Here is a 12,948-nt window from a genome sequence, read left to right as displayed (position 1 = left end):
GAAAAATAAGCCACAGGAGTTTTTTGAGTGAGAATTAAGACGACTTTTGAGTAGTAAGACATGTATAAAAGCAACAGATACCATTAATAAGAAGGGGCTAGAAGCGTCTTATATGGTGAGCTACCGAGTGGCTAGGACAGGCAAGCACCATAATATTGCGGAGGACTTAATTCTTTCAGTTGCTGCGGATATGGCTGGGACAATTTGGTGGAAAAGGCCAAAAAACGATACAGACAATTACGTCATCAAACAACACTGTTTCACGACGCATCAGTGACATAGCAYGAGATGTTTTGAAACAATTACTGCTTCACATACAAGCCAGTGAATTCTATGTGTTACAGCTAGATGAGTCAACAGACGTAGCGGGCCTGGCACAGCTCCTGGTATATGTCCGTTACATTTATGGGGGTCAATTAAGGAAGACATCCTCTTCTGCAAATCACTGGAAACCAGGAGAGGATATTTTTAAAGTACTGGACAGCTTTGTGACATCAAATGGACTTTGGTGGTCAAGATGTGTATGTATCTGTACTGATGGCGCAACCGCCATGACAGGGAGACATAGTGGAGTGGTAACGCGAGTGCAAGCTGTTGCTCCCGAGGCCACTTGGGTACACTGCAGCATCCACTGAGAGGCTCTTCCTGCCAAGGGAATGCCTGACGGCTTGAAAAATGTTTTCTTGACACTACAGTGAAAATGGTTAACTTTGCTAAAGCAAGGCCCCTGAACTCTCGTGTATTTTCTGCACTATGCAATGATATCGGCAGCGACCATGTAACTCTTTTTCAAAATACAGAAGTTATCAAGGGACAAATTATTGAAATGTTTTTTGAATTGAGAGACGAGCTTAAAGTTTTCTTTACTGGACACAATTTTCACTTGTCTGAATGCTTGCATGATGATGAGTTTCTCACACGACTGGCCTACCTGGGTGATATTTTATCTCGCCTGAATGATCTGAATCTAGGATTACAGGGACTCTCCGCAACTATGTCCAATGTGCTYGACAAAATTGAGGCTATGATTATGAAGTTGGAGCACTTTTCTGTCTGCATTAACAACACACAGGTCTTTCCATCATTGTAGGATTTTTTGTGTGCAAACGAACTCAAGCTTACGGACAATGTCAAAAGTGGTATACCGAAGCACCTGAGTGAGTTGGGTGCGCAATTACGCAGGTACAATCCAGAAACGGATGGACACAAACAACTGGATTCGTTATCCCTTTCATGCCCTGCCTCCAGTCCACTTACCGATATCAGAACAAGAGAGTCTCATCGAAATTGTAACAAGCGGTTCTGTGAAAATTGAATTTAATCAGAAGCCACTGAGTATCCTGCCTTGGCAAATCTCGCTGTTAAGACACTGATGCCCTTTGCAACCACGTACCTATGTGAGAGTGGATTCTCGGCCCTCACTAGCATGAAAACTAAATACAGGCACAGACTGTGTGTGGAGAATTATTTAAGACTGGGACTCTCTCCAATACAACCCAACATCGCAGATTTAAGAGCATCCTTTCAAGCACAAACTTCTCATTACCTGTGGCGAGTCATTTACAATTTTCGTTTAACAAATAAGGTTATACATGTAAGATGGCTAAATAAAGAGCAAAATTATTGATTATTATTGTATTAGTCTTTGGTGCTCTGGTCCTATAAGAGCTCTTTGTCACTTCCCACGGGCTGGGTTGTGACAAAAACCCACAATCATTCTTATGTTTAATAAATGTATCGTATAGTGTGTGTGTGGCAGGCTTACAATGATGGCAAAAAAACAACATTTGAGAGTGCGCTGTCCCTGGTGCTAGAGGGGGTACGCAGCTGGAGGTTGAATGTTTGAAGGGGCACGGGACTATAAAAAGTTTGGGAACCACTGATGCACAGTTGAAGTCGGAAGTTTACATACATACTCCTTAGCCATTTCACGTAAATACATTCATGATTTCTTGCTCAAAGCGGGTGGTGGTTCGTGTGCAAAGTATATGGTTATTGTAGGTGAGAGTAGTTTCTGAATGTGGCAATGCTAAGCGTCTCTGTTCCTCTCCATCTCTTCATTAACAAGCATCCATGTTGTTGTCATTCCGCTAGGGACCTGTTTTCAGCGTATTACATCTCCAGTCAATAACCAGTGTGTGTGTTTATTCTGTGTTCCCATTTAATTAGCTAGTAAATAAATAATTAAACCAGTTTGTGTAGTACTGAATCATAAGTAATGCTTGGGTTTTTGCAGATGCAAGGAGGTTAAGACTGTTCAGAATGGTGATATGACACGAGGTTATGATTAATAAGTTGACTGTTTATAGATGTGATAGGTAAATACCTTTTAGAGCTTAACTCGGGAAATGGTAACTCTTTAAATACCCGCTCTCGCAGTACCCCAGATCCTAATGAGTTAATTGTTACATGCTTAATTGAATCATGTAACAATTAAACATATTTTGTTAACTAGATAAATAACAGTCTTCAGGTTAATGTTAAAGTAAAGTCACAACAAAGTACATATATGTGCCAATGCCACTGCCATCAAATGACCATAGCAGCATGGTTTGTGACGTTATGCAAATATTTGGGGAAAAGTGAGAGAAAACCCATCGGACTTCGTTTGAATGGTTTTGTGCATCAAAATAGAATGTGTATTATATTTGTTGATATGCAGAAAAGCCAAAAGACAAGGAAAAGGTAGGCATATATCTTTATTTTGACTCCGTTCATGTTGGGTCAATACGAAAATGCGACAGATCCTCTCCAACCTGGCATTTCTTAATAAAAAAAAAATCATATTTATAAGTAATAACCTAAATAATAATCAGTGGTTAAGTAAAAATACTTTAAAGTACTACTTATGTCATTTTTTGGGSTATCTGCACTTTAGTTAATTATTCATAACTTTACTTCACTGCATTCCGAAAGAAAACAATGTACATTTTACTCCATACATTTTCTCTGACACACAAGGGTAGTATTTACATTTTGAATGCTAATCAAGACAGGAAAATGGCCAAAATCACACACTCATCAAGAGAACATACAAGTTCTATTTTAGAAATTACATTTACTTTTGATACTTAAATATATTTAAAACCAAATACTTTTTGACGTACTCAAGTAATATTTTACTGGGTGACTTTACCTTGAAGGTATCTTTACTTTTACTCAAGTATGACAATTGGGTACTTTTTCCACCAATGAAAATATGATGATAATAACGAAGTGTAATGGCTTGTTTCAAATAGTTTTTATTAAAAAGCATATCCATGTAAACATATGTACAAACAGAATTGTGACCTCCCCTTTTTGACCTCCACCTGAACGGTTATGTCGGTGACTGTTTACATTGGCCTGGACAGCCAGCAACTTCCACAAACACTTATATTACAGGTCATAGGCCTGGGCAGCCATGGCAACAAACACTTCAATTACAGGCTTTTTCAGGGAATTGCATTTAACTGCCATAATCAGGTTGGTGTACTGCTCCAGTACGTATTGGTAGTGGATGAGAGCATTAGTCCATATGAGCACCAAGGCGCCTATAGGGAGCTCTGGGACTGTCAAAGGCATCATTTAAACTCATTAATTCATCCATTATGGGAATGATCCTAACTGACCTAAGATGGGGAATTTTTACTAGGATTAAATGTCAGGAATTGTGAAACTGAATTTAAATGTATTTGGCAAAGGTGTATGTAAACTTTCGACTTCAACTGTATATGATGTCCTAAATATAGCTGATCTGGAGTCACTCATATACACAACACTGGAACAAGATGGCCTTGGGATTGCTTTGGATGTATGCACGTGCACACAGACACATACTCTTACCTTAGCGGAGTGCTCCATGGTGACTACCACCTTGGTTCCAGCGCTGGCCACCAGATCCATGGCTCCACCCATCCCCTTCACCATCTTACCCTGAAGGACAAACAAAGCATTACAGTAAACAATAGAGCCCAGGGGTACTCAAAGTAACACATCTTCCACACACACCAACAGCAACAGCCAAAATAGTAAGCAAAGTTACGTATTTTCCACACATGCCACCATTAACAGCCGAAACAGAATGTATAGTAACACATCTTCCACACATGTCACCAGTAACAGCCAATACAGAATGTATAGTAACACATCTTCCACACATGCCACCAGTAACAGCCAATACTGAATGTATAGTAACACATCTTCCACACCATGCCCACCAGAACAGCCGAATACAGCAATGTATAGTAACCATCTTCCACCCACCATGCACCCAGTATACGCCGAATTACAGATAGCTCTATATAGTAACACATCTTCCACAACCTGTCACCAGTAACAGCCATAAAGAGCTAGGATAGTAACACATCTTCACACATGTCACTAACAACCGAAACAGAGTGATATTTGCCAGTTGGTTTGCTTTTTCTCCTACGTAGGCCTGAGCATACACTCTTTCCAATGCCAGAGGCTTAACCAAAATGGACTACTGTTACAGTTAATCCATCTGTAGAGTGACGGGTATATAATCAGTCTGCCCAGTGGGGAATACACTGAATCAGAACTGTTTACTCCAGAGTCCAGCCCCAGCCAGCGTGCGTAGTATTTGTTAGTGTTAATGGACACAGTGAAAAAACACACACACACACACACACACACACACACACACACACACACACACACAACAACACACACACACACACACACACACACACACACACACACTATTGAGGTTTGCATTCAATACAGACTAGAGAAAATATTTGTTTCCAAAAGCAGTGAAGAAAAATCTAATTAGAACATCAAAATTTGATTGCCAAGTGGGAGACCAATTATACGCAGGTCTCTCATTTCTCTGTGTCCAATGAGCTTTCCTGGCATGCACATGCCAGGGGGTGAGATGACTGAAAAACCCATTTAAAAGCTGCTTCGCTCATCAATCACAACTGCCTGCACGGCACTCTGTTGAATATCCAGGAATATATGGTTGGTATGTTTTATACAGTCTGTTAGTATTCCTTACAGTATACGAATACAGTATGCATTAAAGTTTGGGTGAGGTAGAGAGTGAGAGAGGATGGGAGGGAGGGAATGAATTTCACCCAATAAAGTTGTTCCCGCTCCAGATCTCTTCTTCATTCCTTGTCACACTGAATAGATGAAAGCAATACATAGGAAAATACAGTAGGTTGAGCAAACTTTCTGAAGCAGGCATGTTGTACTCAGTTTTAAACAATCTGACATTTAATCCAGTAGAAATTCCCTGTCTTGGGTCAATTAGGATCACCACTTTATTTTAAGAATGTGAAAGTCAGAATAATAGTAGAGAAAATTATTTATTTCAGCTTTTATTTCTTTCATCACATTCCCAGTGGGTCAGAAGTTTACATACACTCAATTAGTATTTGGTAGCATTGCCTTTAAATTGTTTAACTTGGGTCAAAATGTTTCGGGTAGCCTTCCACAAGCTTCCCACAATAAGTTGGGTGAATTTTGCCCATTCCTCCTGACAGAGTGGTGTAACTGAGTTAGGTTTGTTGGCCTCCTTGCTCCGCACACGCTTTTTCAGTTCTGAGCACAACTTTTCTATAGGATTGAGGTCAGGGCTTTGTGATGGCCACTGCAATACCTCGACTTTGTTGTCCTTAAGCCATTTTGCCACAACTTTGTAAGTATGCTTGGAGTCATTGTCCATTTGGAAGACCCATTTGCGAGCAAGCTTTAATTTCCTGACTGATGTCTTGTGATGTTGCTTCAATATATCCACATAATTTTCCTACGTCATGATACCATCTATTTTGTGAAGTGCACCAGTCCCTCCTGCAGCAAAGCACCCCCACAACATGATGCTGCCACCCCCGTGCTTCCCGGTTGGGATGGTGTTCTTCAGCGTGCAAGCCTCCCCCTTTTTCCTCCAAACATAACGATGGTCATTATGGCAAAACAGTTCTATTTTTGTTTCATCAGACTATAGGACATTTCTCCAAATGACTGGTTTTTCAAAGATGTCTAGAAATGTACATGTTTTGTGCTCTTGTAGTAAGCAATCACTCCCCCATTGCTGACTACAAATGATCTATAACTGGGCTAATAGCTCACTAACTGGTAAAGGATTTGAACAAAATGTGCACGTGGCTACATGCAGCTCTCGCTTTGATCTCAAAACAAGCGCATCTCCTCACGACTGCTCATGCTGTAAACACAGTTCAAAGTAAATGGCACAGAGCCATATATGGCAATGAGTACTGCGTGTCAATGCAATAGAATCCTATTCCTTTGCGTTCTGCCTACAACAAAATCTCTTGCATAGCTTGTTTTGTTTCGGTATGTTTCAATAAAAAGTGGCTAAAATTGTGTTGATTCGAGCACAATTGCCACAGTAAAGGGAAATATTGATAGTGTTAACAGGGAAAACTCTAGAACAGTGGTCACCAACCTTTTCTGAGTCAAGATCACTGAGTCAAAATGCCGAGATCTACCACTCAGATATTTTATTAACATGACTTAAAAAACCTAAGTCTATGCAACATTAACCAATTAAAAACAGTTCTGTAGCAATGAGGTTTGTGCAGTAAGCTATAGGCCCAKTACATTATCACTGCATATTGGCTTTGCTTGAATTTCCCTGCCAATGAATGCATTGTTGTTCAGGCCATTTAAAAATATATATATTTAAATATCACACTGGTAATAGATCCGTTGTTGTATTAGTTGTGAAACACAGCTGAGTAAGCATACATTTAAATCATTTTACTTTACTAGGCTGATGAAGCCTGCATCTGATGGTCAGTCTCAGCGGAGGGAGAGAGCAGCAGACTGAGGGTCCACCTCTCAACATTCCTCCTCTCTCCCTTTCCTCCACTAACACTGACCAAACCAAAAAGGGACACTGTCTTCCAGATGATGGTGAAACTTGAATCGCACCGCATTATTTCTGCCTCATGCAATAATTCATGTTGTTACCCATATGAACAGAGAAAGTAAAATATTGCTTAAAAAAAAATAAAAAAAACAAGCCCCTAATAATAAAAACAATGCAAGCCTACAGATACACTTTCCTACTCATTCATTACTGCTGCACTGCTTGTTATAGTGCTGAGTGGAAATAGGAAGAACATGTATTTTATGGCTTATAAAAGTGTTGAATACAAAGTGTTGACAGTGCTGAGTAAGAACTTAAACATGAACTCACTCATAAAAACAGCATCTCTTTGCTGTATTCGTTGACCGTCTCTCTCTAGTTATGGTTTTAAACGTTTTGAAATCTCACAGTATCAACTTTGCTGTAAACTTTCTTTTATCCCTGCTACGTTACTGCAGACACGGTCATCTGAGCAATCCGATTGGCCAGCGGTAGGCCTATAGTGCACATGATTTGCTCTCTGGGCCCGCCAGGAAGGCAGTGTTTGCATCTTCAGAGACATAAAATGGTTCAAAATGGCAACAGTTCGCCTACCCGGCGCGCAGGGCAGCTGAATTTATCGTTGGGTTTTTTACAGAAATGTTTGGCGATCGACTAAGAACGCGMTTGGATCTTGATCGACCGGTTGGAGACCACTGCTCTAGAAAGTTGAGTGATGTTCAATCTCGTGCTTCTCTCTGTGGGCTGATATTTCTGCACGGCAGTCCCATTAAATAAACCCCCAAAACACCAGTCTCAACGTCAACAGTAAAGAGTCGACTCTGGGAGGCTGGCCTTCTAGGCAGAGTTGCAAAGAAAAAGCCATATCTCAGACTGGCCAATAAAAAGAAAAGATTAAGATGGGCAAAAGAACACAGACACTGGACAGAGGAACTCTGCCTAGAAGGCCAGCATCCCGGAGTCACCTCTTCACTGTTGACGTTGAGACTAGTGTTTTGCGGGTACTATTTAATGAAGGTGCCAGTTGAGGACTTGTGAGGCGTCTGTATCTCAAACTAGACACTCTAATGTACTTGTACTCTTGCTCAGTTGTGCACCGGGGCCTCCCACTCCTCTTTCTATTCTGGTTAGAGACAGTTTGCACTGTTCTGTGAAGGGAGTAGTACACAACGTTGTACGAGATCTTCAGTTTCTTGGCAATTTCTCGCATGGAATAGCCTTCATTTCTCAGAACAAGAATATACTGACGAGTTTCAGAAGAAAGTTGTTTGTTTCTGGCCATTTTGAGTTTGTAATCGAACCCACAAATGCTGATGCTCCAGATACTCAACTAGTCTAAAGAAGGCCAGTTGTATTGCTTCTTTAATAAGCACAACAGTTTTGAACCGTGCTAACATAATTGCAAAAGGGTTTCCTAATGATTTCTGTTCAATTTGATGTTATTTTAAAATGGACAAAAAAGATGCTTCTCTTTCAAAAACAAGGACATTTCTAAGTGACCCCAAAACCGTAGTATATATATATTATTTTTTTCTTTTCACCTTTTTTAGGCAAGTCAGTTAAAAACACATTTTTATTTACAATGACGGCCTACCGGGGAACAGCGGGTTAACTGCCTTTTTAAGGGGAAGAATGACAGATTTTTACCCTGTCAGCTCTGCGATTCGGTTACTGGCCCAACGCTCTTACCATACATTTACATTTAAGTCATTTAGCAGACGCTCTTATCCAGAGCGACTTACAAAATTGGAAAGTTCATACATATTCATCCTGGTCCCCCCGTGGGAATGAACCCACAACCCTGGCGTTGCAAGCGCCATGCTCTACCAACTGAGCCACACGGGACTAACCACTAGGCTACCTGCATTTGATTTAAACATTGGGAGACAACAGCACCGTAACAACATAAGAACGGTTGATTGAGGAGAGTAGGCTGCTTTGCCGTGTCTACACCAGGGTTAGACTGCATTTGCTCTCCGTCAGATATATAAGCTTTCAATGTGATTATCTGAAAACACTTTGATCCCAACGCCGCTCGATCCGGAGGGACACAGAACTTATCTAGTGTGTGTGTGTGTGTGTGTGTGTGTGTGTGTGTGTGTGTGTGTGTGTGTGTGTGTGTGTGTTGTGTGTGTGAGTGAGTGAGTGAGTGAGTGTGTATGAGTGAGAGCGTGCGGTGCGTGCGTTCCTTGGTTTAAATAGATAAAGAACGAGAGAGAGCTTTCATTCTTAATTATAATGTAATCTCACATATTTAATCAAAATTTGGTCAGTCACCAATCAGGTAGATTTTTGTCCGATGGAGCTTCATTGCTTGGAACAGTAAATCTGACCACCGCGTTAACTATAGTCCGGTCCTCTCACATGAATCACTCCATTGTTGTTCTATTGATATTTATTCAACAGCCATTGGAAACAGTTGGCAGAGCAGTCCCCCCTTTCCACTGGAGTTATTCAAACAAACAGCAGCTGCATACAACAATACGGCTTCCTGCAGACTTTTAGAGGTAGGAGGTTAAATTAAATTGATCGATATCACCACTGACTTTTTATCTTGTGTTTTTGGTATTTTTGGTGGAATTGTTATCTTCAGAATAGTGATGGTGGGGGGGGAGAGAAAAAATCAACAATTACCTATTGCGATATTATTTTTGGACGATATTATATCAATATTTGACACCAAGTATCGATTTGTAAAAACAAGTACAATATACAGTGGGGAGAACAAGTATTTGATACACTGCCGATTTTGCAAGGTTTCCTACTTACAAAGCATGTAGAGGTCTGTAATTTTTATCATAGGTACACTTCAACTGTGAGACGGAATCTAAAACAAAAATCCAGAAAATCACTTTGTATGATTTTTAAGTAATTAATTAGCATTTTATTGGTTGGATGGTTGGAGACAGGCTCGTGGTCAAGGCAGGCAGAATGGTCAGGCAGGCGGGTAGAAAGTACATAAAACAGGCAAGGGTCAAAACCGGGAGGACTAGAGAAAGGAGAATGCAAAAAGCATGAGAACGGGAAAAACGCTGGTTGACTTGGAAACATACAAGACAAACTGTCACAGAGAGACAGGAAACACAGGGATAAATACACTGGGAAAAACAAGAGACATCTGGAGGGGGTGGAGACAATAACGAGGACAGGTGAAACTGATCAGGGTGTGACAGAAAGAGCCGTTTGGGACCCAGCCTAGCACATAGGCAGGTAGCCTAGTGGTTAGAGCGTTAGACTAGTAACCGAAAGGTTACAAGATCGCATCCCTGAGCTGACAAAGTAAAAATCTGTCATTCTGCCCCCGTTTGGCCGTCATTGAAAATAAGAATTTGTTCTCAACTGACTTGCCTAGTTAAATAAATGTAAAGCATTTTTTATTTAAATGAGAAAACATGAATAAAAAAATTWAAAAAAGATTGGAAAGCCTAACAGTTTAAAGCCTTTGTATTTATCTGAACTGAAAGAGGGAACTTGTAAGGTTAAGGTTCTCCATAAGGTCAAGTTGAAGTGGAGAAGAGGCTATTGTCATTACTTACTCAGACATATCAGGGGAAGACCTTATCAGGTTCAATTAAAACAACTGTAACTAGGCTACTTCAGATGTAGCTCGGCCTGTGGCGTTACCATGACAACCAGTCAAATATGTTTCCCCTTGTTCAGTTTATTGTGTTACCCTCACTCATCCTGCCAGCCGAAGGATGCCAAAGAAAATTTTGCCTTCACTTCCACCGGTTTCTACTTATCAATTGTCTCTTTCTTGCTCTCATTCTCCCTCGTTCACATGCCGACATTCCTTTTTCGTCCTCTACAAATGCCCCTCTCTGTTTAATAACATAGCGACAGAATAGTAAAGGCCATGGTTTCCCAGACAACTAATGACAAGCACCACAGACAGACAATCGGACAGACATGAAAACAAAGACGGCTGCTTGTGCAATAGGGTTGTTCAGAATTGTGTCCCCCAAAAGCCAGCCTTGTATAAAGTGGAATGGACTATAAGCTAATTTAAAACGTTGTGAGTAACACCACAAACACATACAGACTGAAAACGGCAGCCATTTCTTTAATTGACTGATGATTGCTCATAGCAGTCCTTTGTCTCTCTTTTCATTAGAGTTATTGATCAACTCTTTGAAAAGACAATGTTGAGAAAAACATACTATACAAACCACTGCCATTGTAAAGTACTTTTTACTTTTCAGAGTGGAGTCAGATAATTTACTGTGTTTCCCCCATTGTTTCAATAGGCAGGTGTGTGTTCAACACGTAGTGCTCATCGCTCCCAATCTCAGTGGACATTATCCCTTGTTAACAAGAATAGCATCAGAAGTGCACTACATGTAGTTCCCTGTAGCCTACCTGCTAATGTCTCTGTCAAAGTAAAGTAGTCTATTAACAAACCATGGAGGAAAACACAATTTCCCTTCAAAGTTAAGTCTGATAAGGCTATAAAACAAATGTTCTCTGCTAAATTACATTTAAAATAATTTCCATATGTGAGACAATAGCTCTGTTATCAACAAGGAGCGTAAAAGATTCACTGTGTTTTGCAATCTTCATAGTGAGAACAAGTACTACCAGTACTAATAGCCGACACCAGATTATAACTAGACTAATCAGAAGCACCTTGCCTTATATTATATGTATCCAAGCATCTCAGATCTGAGAGTCAGTAAGTACAGAGCAAAGGGTTTGAAATGCATCCTGATCAATTTCAGAACAACATATACCTTCTTTGCAAGACATTATCTTCTCCAATGAAATATGGAAAAACCTCAATGTGCAAAACACAACATGACAATGGAGACCTACAGTGTTGGTACATACAGAGAGACACACATACACACCATTGTAAAGGGATAACATTGAGCTAATTAAAGAYCAGAACGCACACACACTTGCAGGCAAGGAGCAACAGGGGAGACAACACTGAGCTTGAAAAAAGGGAGTAACCTTGAGCAGAATGACTGATCATTCAGGCAGAGTGCACGAACACACACACACATAAGTGAGCGTGAGGCGGAGGGCAGGAGGCACCGTCAGCGCCACAGGGAGCCTGGAGGACTAGAAATATCCCAGAATGCTGTCTGAGCCACAGGGGCCACAGGCTCAGCGTCTAAGGCTGAGCTCCAGTCAGAACAATCCTGTCCGTTAAGATCTCAAATGATGGGATAGGTGTAGGGCCAGTATTCCCAAGGGGTACGTGCAAAGCCGCAAGGGGTACGCCAAATAAAAATGTGATTTATTATTATAATTTTTTATTATAAAAAATGATAATCACATTTTCAAACAGTACATTTATATTTTCCAACGGGGATATACATTTGGGTGAGGTTTTTTCTCGCCTGAGTAGCCTCGTTTCACTGCCAAAAATAAAATTAAACCATCTAGTGTTCAGCGAAATAACAACACAATGTCAATTATTTGTATTATTTTTWATTTCACCTTTATTTAACCAGGTAGGCCAGTTGAGAACAAAGTTCTCATTTACAACTGCGACCTGGCCAAGATAAAGCAAAGCAGTGCGACACAAACAACAACACAGAGTTACACATGGAATAAACAAACGTACTTTCAATAACACAATAGAAAAAAGTCTATATACAGTGTGTTCAAATGGCATGAGGAGTTAAGGCAATAAATTGGCCATAGTAGCGAAGTAATTATAATTTAGCAAAGTAACACTGGTGGTAGATGTGCAGATGATGATGTGCAAGTAGAAATACTAGTGTGCAAAAGACACAGGTAGCCTAGTCAAATAATTAACATCCAATCACATTAGCCGTTACTCTCTCAAAGGGAAACATTCACTCGTACGCAGACATTTAGAAACAAAACATGACAATTTGAAAAATAAATAAGATCTTTGAGTGAGAATAAAAACGACTTTTGAGTAGTAAGACATGTATAAAAGCAACAGATACCATTAATAAGAAGGGGCTAGAAGCGTCTTATATGGTGAGCTACCGAGTGGCTAGGACAGGCAAGCCCCATACTACACTGCTCAAAAAAATAAAGGGAACACTTAAACAACACAATGTAACTCCAAGTCAATCACACTTCTATGAAATCAAACTGTCCACTTAGGAAGCAACACTGATTGACAA

The 12,948-nt window shown here is 40.3% G+C and overlaps 1 pseudogene; it reads right to left on the bottom strand.

Moving 5' to 3' along the window:
- Positions 1–12,948, bottom strand: part of LOC111957576 (succinyl-CoA:3-ketoacid coenzyme A transferase 1, mitochondrial-like) — a 132,400-nt pseudogene that overhangs the window by 26,092 nt on the left and 93,360 nt on the right.

This window comes from Salvelinus sp. IW2-2015, linkage group LG33, assembly GCF_002910315.2.
Source record: "Salvelinus sp. IW2-2015 linkage group LG33, ASM291031v2, whole genome shotgun sequence".
Classification (NCBI taxonomy): domain Eukaryota; kingdom Metazoa; phylum Chordata; class Actinopteri; order Salmoniformes; family Salmonidae; genus Salvelinus; species Salvelinus sp. IW2-2015.
This window is presented reverse-complemented; position numbering and strand designations above follow the sequence as displayed.